We start from the raw sequence: 8,516 nt of genomic DNA on the forward strand, positions 1-8,516 counted from the left end.
TGGTGAACCGTTATGTGATGAATTCGGAGCATGATTTATTTATTGATTGTCTTCCTTATGAGTGGCGGTCGGGGACGAGCAATGGTCTTTTCCTACCAATCTATCCCCCTAGGAGCATGCGCGTAATACTTTGCTTTGATAACTTGTAGATTTTTTCAATAAGTATGTGAGTTCTTTATGACTAATGTTGAGTCCATGGATTATACGCACTCTCACCCTTCCACCATTGCTAGCCTCTCTAGTATCGCGCAACTTTCGCCGGTACCATAAACCCACCATATACCTTCCTCAAAACAGCCACCATACCTACCTATTGTGGCATTTCCATAGCCATTCCGAGATATATTGCCATGCAACTTTCCACCTTTCCGTTATTATGACATGCTTCATCATTGTCATATTGCTTGCATGATCATGTAGTTGACATCGTATTTGTGGCAAATCCACCATTCATAATTCTTTCATACATGTCACTCATGCATCATTGCACATCCCGGTACACCGCCGGAGGCATTCACATAGAGTCATATTTTGTTCTAAGTATTGAGTTGTAATTCTTGAGTTGTAAGTAAATAAAGTGTGATGATCATCATTATTAGAGCATTGTCCCAAGTGAGGAAAGGATGATGAAGACTATGATTCCCCCACAAGTCGGGATGAGAATCCGGACGAAAAATAAAAAGAATAAAAGAAGAGGCCAAAGAAAAAAAGAGAGAAAGAAGGTGCAAATAAAAAATGAGAGAAAAAGAGAGAAGGGACAATGTTACTATCCTTTTTCCACACTTTCATGTAGAAGTAGCACCATGTTCTTCATATAGAGAGTCTCCTATGATATCACTTTCATATACTAGTGGGAATTTTTCATTATAGAACTTGGCTTGTATATTCCAATGATGGGCTTCCTCAAAATTGCCCTAGGTCTTCGTGAGCAAGCAAGTTGGATGCACACCCACTTAGTTTCTTTTGTTGAGCTTTCATACATTTATAGCTCTAGTGCATCCATTGCATGGCAATCTGTACTCACTCACATTGATATCTATTAATGGGCATCTCCATAGCCCGTTGATACGCCTAGTTGATGTGAGACTATCTTCTCCTTTTTTGTCTCCTCCACAACCACCATCCTAATCCACCATAGTGCTATATCCATGGCTCACGCTCATATATTGCGTGAAGATTGAAAAAGTTTGAGAACATCAAAAGTATGAAATAATTGCTTGGCTTGTCGCCAGGGTTGTGCATGATTTAAAAATTTTGTGTGGTGAAGATAGAGCATAGCCAGATTATATGATTTTGTAGGGATAAATTTCTTTGGTCATGTTATTTTGAGAAGACATAATTGCTTAGTTAGTATGCTTGAAGTATTATTATTTTTATGTCAATATTAAAATTTTATCTTGAATCTTATGGATATGAACATTCATGCCACAATAAAGAAAAATTACATTGAGAAATATGTTAGAAAGCATTCCACATAAAAAATTCTTCTTTTATCACTTACCTACTCGAGGACGAGTAGGAATTAAGCTTGGGGATGCTTGATACGTCTCCAACGTATCTATAATTTTTGATTGCTCCATGCTATTATATTATATATTTTGGATGTTAATGGGCTTTATTTTACACTTTTATATCATTTTTGGGACTAACCTACTAATCGGAGGCCCAACCTAAATTGTTTTTTTGCCTATTTTAGGGTTTCAAAGAAAAGGAATATCAAACGGAGTCCAAACGGAATGAAACCTTCGGGAACGTGATTTTCTCAACAAACGTGATCCAGGAGACTTGGAGTGGCCGTTAAGAAACAAGGGAGGAAGGCACGAGGCAGGGGCACGTCTAGCCCCCTGGGCGCGCCCTCCACCCTCGTGGGCCCTCCGTTGCTCCACCGACGTACTTCTTCCTCCTATATATATCCACGTACCCCCCAAACCTCCAGGAGCACCATAAAAACCTAATTCCACCGCCGCAACCTTCTGTACTCGAGAGATCCCATCTCGGGGCCTTTTCTGGAGCTCCGCCGGAGGGGGCATTGATCACGGAGGGCCTCTACATCAACTCCATGGCCTCTCCAGTGATGTGTGAGTAGTTTACTTCAGACCTACGGGTCCATAGTTATTAGCTAGATGGCTTATTCTCTCTCTTTGGATCTCAATACAAAGTTCTCCTCGATTTTCTTGGAGATCTATTCGATGTAATCTTATTTTGCGGTGTGTTTGTCGAGATCCGATGAATTGTGGGTTTATGATCCAGATTATCTATGAACAATATTTGATTCTCCTCTGAATTCTGTTATGTATGATTGGTTTATCTTTGCAAGTCTCTTTGAATTATCAGTTTGGTTTGGCCTACTAGATTGATTTTTCTTGCAATGGGAGAAGTGCTTAGCTTTGGGTTCAATCTTGCGGTGTTTGATCCTAGTGACAGAAAGGTAACCGATACGTATTGTATTATTGCCACCGAGGATAAAAAGATGGGGTTTATATCATATTGCATGAGTTTATCCATCTACATCATGTCATCTTCCTTAAAGCATTACTCTGTTCTCTTGAACGTAATACTCTAGATGCATGCTGGATAGCGGTCGATGTGTGGAGTAATAGTAGTAGATGCAGGCAGGAGTCGGTCTACTTGTCTCGGACGTGATGCCTATATACATGATCATACCTAGATATTCTCATAACTATGCTCAATTCTATCAATTGCTCGACAGTAATTCGTTTACCCACCGTAATTCTTATGCTCTTGAGAGAAGCCACTAGCGAAACCTATGGCCCCCGGGTCTATCTTCCATCATATTAATCTTCCAACACTTAGTTCCTTTGCCTTTATTTTACTTTGCATCTTTATTTCTCTTTATCATAAAAATACCAAAAGTATTATCTTATCATATCTATCAGATCTCACTCTCGTAAGTGACCAAGAAGGGCTTGACAACCCCTTTATCGCGTTGGTTGCGAGGTTCTTATTTGTTTGTGTAGGTGTGTGAGACTTGAGCGTGATCTGCTACTGGATTGATACCTTGGTTCTCAAAAACCGAGGGAAATACTTACGCTACTTTGCTGCACCACCCTTTCCTCTTCAAGGGAAAACCAACGCAGTGCTCAAGAGGTAGCAACGCCTGAAACGAATCCCCGGAATTCAGTCAGATCCCAGATCAGAGGACGAAATGGTTAGGAGGCTAATGTACTGGGGCCGCCCATGGTGACCATGGGGGAAGGGGATGGCTTGGCGTGGACGAGGACGAGATCCACCACCAGGGCGCCAGCCACGCCGGGCGTCCCCGCCACGTGTCGCACGGTCCACTCAAGCACGCGGTAGCTGTGGTCGACCCACCCCGCCACCCTGCTCTTCCATGGCTACGACCTGCGCCCGATCTAAGAACAAGGAAGTGGAGAGGAAGAGGCTAGCTGTGTGGAGGCAGGGGAGGAGGAGGCGGAGGTGGAGAAGACGAGGCGGCTGACAGGGAGGTGGGATGAGGGAGAGAGGAGATATTTTTACTGAAGATGGAGAGAGAGGGCTGCCCAATCGCGTTGCTTTTCCCCACACACGTGCGATTGCTAATTGTGCACTATTCATAGATGACGTGGACGCTGTGGTTGTGCCTAGCTTCCCCTTCATCTTTTATAAGGTAAATTGCCAACAGGACCTTGCAACAATGCCTTTTTTGCTTAGACGTGACCTTTGCCTTCATCTCCAGATTGGCGGTTTGTGTTTCGAATTATCATAGCATCTCATGGCAACATCTAGTTACTTTATAATCACAGTTATAACAACTCGCTTGCTCCTACGAAACGAAGAGCAAGGCTCACGAAATGCCATCAACTTGGACTGGTCAGAGAAACAACAAGTTTCTTTGAGCCTATTTGTATGTAATATTTATTTTTATTATGGAGGATGTTGTTACATAACTTTTGGTTAGTAAGGACATCTTAAACGCTAACCCTCAAACATCCTCCATACGTTTGCACCGTGCGGTCCGAACGTGTTGCACCATCCAATGTGTGTCTGTATTGGTTCGCCCAGTGGTTCGTACGCATTTCCGCATGCAAAACAGAGACAAAAGTTGTGGAGGGGGGCTTTGCCGGAGTCCGGGCTACAGCCACGTAGGACCTCGACACCCTCGGACACTAAATCCCCCCTTTCGGTCCCATTTTGTCCAATCCGCCCCTTTTCCTCCCTTGCTTTGCATCTGCATCCTCCGCCGCCGCCACCGCCGCTGTACCTCTCTGGCGGGCTCACGGTCATTCTCAGACCTTCGCAACCAGCACCAACATATCCGCTCGCCTTTTACAATCGCATCATTGACTCGGGACCCGTCCGTAGGCAGGTACACTCCGGCCCCCTGTCAATGTCGTCCATGGAGGTCACCATGCTCGATAGGTGTTCGGTCAAATGCCATTGAGCTTCTTTTTGAAAGCTATGTCATTTTTTCAGAGTAAGAAGGATGGACGGGGTACTCGACCATGGAGGATGAGTTGTCGTGAGATGCGTGGTTGGCCGTATCCGCGATTTCGTAGGCAGGACCAGAGAGGGGCCATTCTGGCAGCGCGTGCTAGTTTCACATTTGAAAGCACATTGCGCCCTACGACATGCACAATGTGAGGTTGTTATTGTATCAATGGTACACATCCAAACAAACGTTACCATATTTTGTAGCGGGGTTAATATGCTGGAGGCAAGGTGGCCACTACACGCGGCAGCCGATCGTAAGTTTTGTCTCTGCTCTACACATTTTGTACCTTGTACGAGATGTCGTGATGTACCACATAATAGAGGGACAACCACTTAGGTACATACACTGTTGGAAGAAGCTAAAGGGACAGTATGTGTGAGACGATAGTGATCCGTTCATGAAAAACTTGTTGAACAAATGATTAATCACGTTGAATTGAACTAGTGTTGTACTAGACTTTTTTATATGCTATGAATGAATGATTTGTGCTATTTTCTATCCGAACTTTAATGAAATCCATCTTGAAATGTATGCGGACAACATTGGCTTGTCGCTTCTCGCATTCGTGTCTACGGATAGATGCCGGAGCAAATTTATGGCTCAGCGTTCAAGATGCCCTAATATGGTAGGTTAAAGGACACTTGCTGAACGTAAGAGCAACTCCAACGCGCTGACCCAAATTGTTCGTGTGTGTCCGTTTGCATCCAAACAGACGAAAACACCGGCCCAACGCGCTGACCCAAACCTAAAAGTCGTTTGTTCCCTGTCCGTCTGGATGCATTTGCGACCCATATTTGCGCCTGATTTGCATCCACGTGGACACGAGACGGACACGTCGCGTGCCAGCTTGGTGTCCGCCTTGAGCCCGCATGTCGACCGCACAACTACCCCAGGCGGCCATAGTCAATGCGTCCACCTAATTCAGGCTCGCATGGCAGCTCCTGGAAGCCTCCGACTTGCTCGTCCTTTTTAATGCAAGCATGCGGGGGTTGGGGGGAGGGAGGGCTCATCCACTTCTCTTGTCCACAGCTGCCCCCTCGCTCCCTCGCCGACGACAACAAACCTAGAGAGCTCGCCATGGGTTTCTTTAACAAGGGCAAGAGCAAGCTCGACCCGGTGCCGGCTTGTCCTGCGCCCTGCTCCCGCCTCCGCTGCCAGAGGACGCGTATGCGTTGGTGCCTCATGCGGCAAGGTGTCGCCTGCTATGGGACCGACTCTACATCCCCATGCACCGCGCACGGTGATACGTCTCCAACGTATCTATAATTTTTTATTGTTCCATGCTATTATATTATCTGTTTTGGATGTTTTATATGCATTATTATAATATTTTATATTATTTTTGGGACTAACCTATTAACCTAGAGCCTAGTGATAGTTCCTGTTTTTTTCCTTGTTTTAGAGTTTTGCAGAAAAGGAATATCAAACGGGGTCCAAATGGAATGCAACTTTTGCGATGATTTTTCTTGGACCAGAAGACATCCAGAGGACTTGGAGTACAACTAGGGAAGCCACGAGAAGGCCACAAGGACGGAGGGCGCGCCTAGGGGCGCAGGACGTGCCCCCACCCTTGTGGGCCCCTCATGACTCCACCGACCTATTTCTTCTGCCTATATATTCTCAAATATCCCAAAACCAACCAGGAGAGCCACAAAAACACTTTTCCACCACCGCACCATTCTATACCCGTGAGATCCCATCTAGGGGCCTTTTCTAGCGTTCGGCCGGAGGGGGATTCGATCACGAAGGGCTTCTACATCAACACCATTGCCCTTCCGATGAAGCATGAGTAGTTTACCTCAGACCTATGGGTCCATAGCTAGTAGCTAGATGGCTTGTTCACTCTCTTTGATTCTCAATACCATGTTTTCCTCAATGTTTTTGGAGATCTATTCGATGTAATACCTATTTGCGGTGTGTTTGCCGAGATCCGATGAATTGTGGATTTATGATCAACTTATCTATGAATATTATTTAAATCTCCTCAATTCTTATATGCATGATTTGATATCTATGCAAGTCTCTTCGAACTATCGATTTGGTTTGGCCAACTAGATTGGTCTTTTTTGCAATGGGAGAAGTGCTTAGCTTTGGGTTCAATCTTGCGGTGTCCTTTCCCAGTGACAGTATGGGCAGCAAGGCACGTATTGTGTTGTTGCCATCGAGGATAAAAAGATGGAGTTTTCATCATATTTCTTGAGTCTATCCCGCTACATCATGTCATCTTACGTAATGTGTTACTCTGTTCTTCATGAACTTAATACTCTAGATGCAGGCAGGAGTCAGTCGATGTGTGGAGTAATAGTAGTAGATGCAGGCAAGAGTCAGTCTACTTGATATGGACGTGATTCCTATATTCATGATCATTGCCTTAGATATCGTCATAACTTTGTGCTTTTCTATCAATTGCTCGGTAGTAATTTGTTCACCCACCGTAATATTTTCTATGTTGAGAGAAGCCTCTAGTGAAACCTATGCCCCCCGGGTCTACTTTCCATCATATAAGTTTCCGATCTACAATTTTAGTTTCCTATTTACTTCCTTTGCAATCTTTTACTTTCCATTCCATAAACCAAAAATACCAAAAATATTACTTTACCATTTGTCCATCTCTATCAGATCTCACTTTGCAAATAACCGTGAAGGGATTGACAACCCTTTTATCGCGTTGGGTGCAAGTTAGTGTTTGTTTGTGCGGGTATTCAGTGACTTGTGCGTTGTCTCCTACTGGATTAATACCTTAGTTCTCAAAACTGAGAGAAATACTTACTCTCCTTTGCTGCATCACCCTTTTCGCTTCAAGGGAAAAACCAACGCAAGCTCAAGAAGTAGCAAGAAGAATTTCTGGCGCCGTTGCCTGGAAGATCTACGCCAAGTCAAGACATACCAAGTACCCATCATAAACTCTCATCTCTTGCATTACATTATTCGCTATTCCCCTCTCATTTTCCTCTCCCCCACTTCTAAAATGATTTTAGAAAAGATTTGCCTTTTCTTCGCCCCTCTTCTGTTTGTCTTCTTTGCTTGCCTTTTGTGTGCTTGTGTGTTGGATTGCTTGCTTGTCACGATGACTCAAGAGAATACCAAACAGTCTGACTTTTCCAACACCAATAACAATGATTTTATTAGTACTCTGATTGCTCCTGCTACTAATGCAGAATCTTGTGAAATTAATGCTGCTTTGTTGAATCTTGTTATGAAAGATCAATTTTCCGACCTTCCTAGTGAAGATGCCGCATCCCATCTAAACAATTTGGTTGATTTGTGTGATATGCAAAAGGAAAAATATATGGATATTGAAAATTTTAAATTGAAGCTATTTCTGTTCTCACTTCGAGATCCTACTAAAAACTTGGCTTTCATCTTTGTCTAAAAATAGTATCGATTCATGGAATAAGTGTAAATATGCTTTTATTTCCAAGTATTTTCCTCCCGCTAAGATCATCTCCCTTAGAAACGATATTATGAATTTTAAGCAACTTGATCATGAACGTGTTGCAAAATCTCGGAGAGGATGAAATTAATGATACGAAATTGCCCTACGCATGGTTTGAATCTGTGGGTGATTATACAAAAATATTATGCCAGATTGAATTTTGCTTCTAGAAATCTTTTAGATTCGCCCGCGAGAGGTACTTTTATGGAAATTACTTTAGGAGAAGCTACTAAACACCTAGATAATATTATGGTTAATTATTCTCAATGGCATATTGAAAGATCTTCCACTATTAAAAAAGTGCATGCGATTGAAGAGATTAATGTTTTGAGTGGAAAGATGGATGAGCTTATGAAATTGTTTGCTAGCAAGAGTGCTCCTATTGATATTAATGATATGCCTTTGTCTACTTTCATTGAGAATAATAATGAATATATGGATGTGAATTTTGTTGGTAGGAACAATTTCGGTAATAACGCTTATAAAGGTAATTTTGATCCTAGGTCGTTCCCTAGTAATTCCTCTAATAATTATGGTAATTCCTACAAAAACTCTTATGGAAATTATAATAAGATGCCCTCTAGATTTGAGAATAGTGTTAAAGAATTTATGAGTTCACAAAAGAAT

This window comes from Triticum dicoccoides, chromosome 7A (genome assembly GCF_002162155.2).
Source record: "Triticum dicoccoides isolate Atlit2015 ecotype Zavitan chromosome 7A, WEW_v2.0, whole genome shotgun sequence".
Classification (NCBI taxonomy): domain Eukaryota; kingdom Viridiplantae; phylum Streptophyta; class Magnoliopsida; order Poales; family Poaceae; genus Triticum; species Triticum dicoccoides.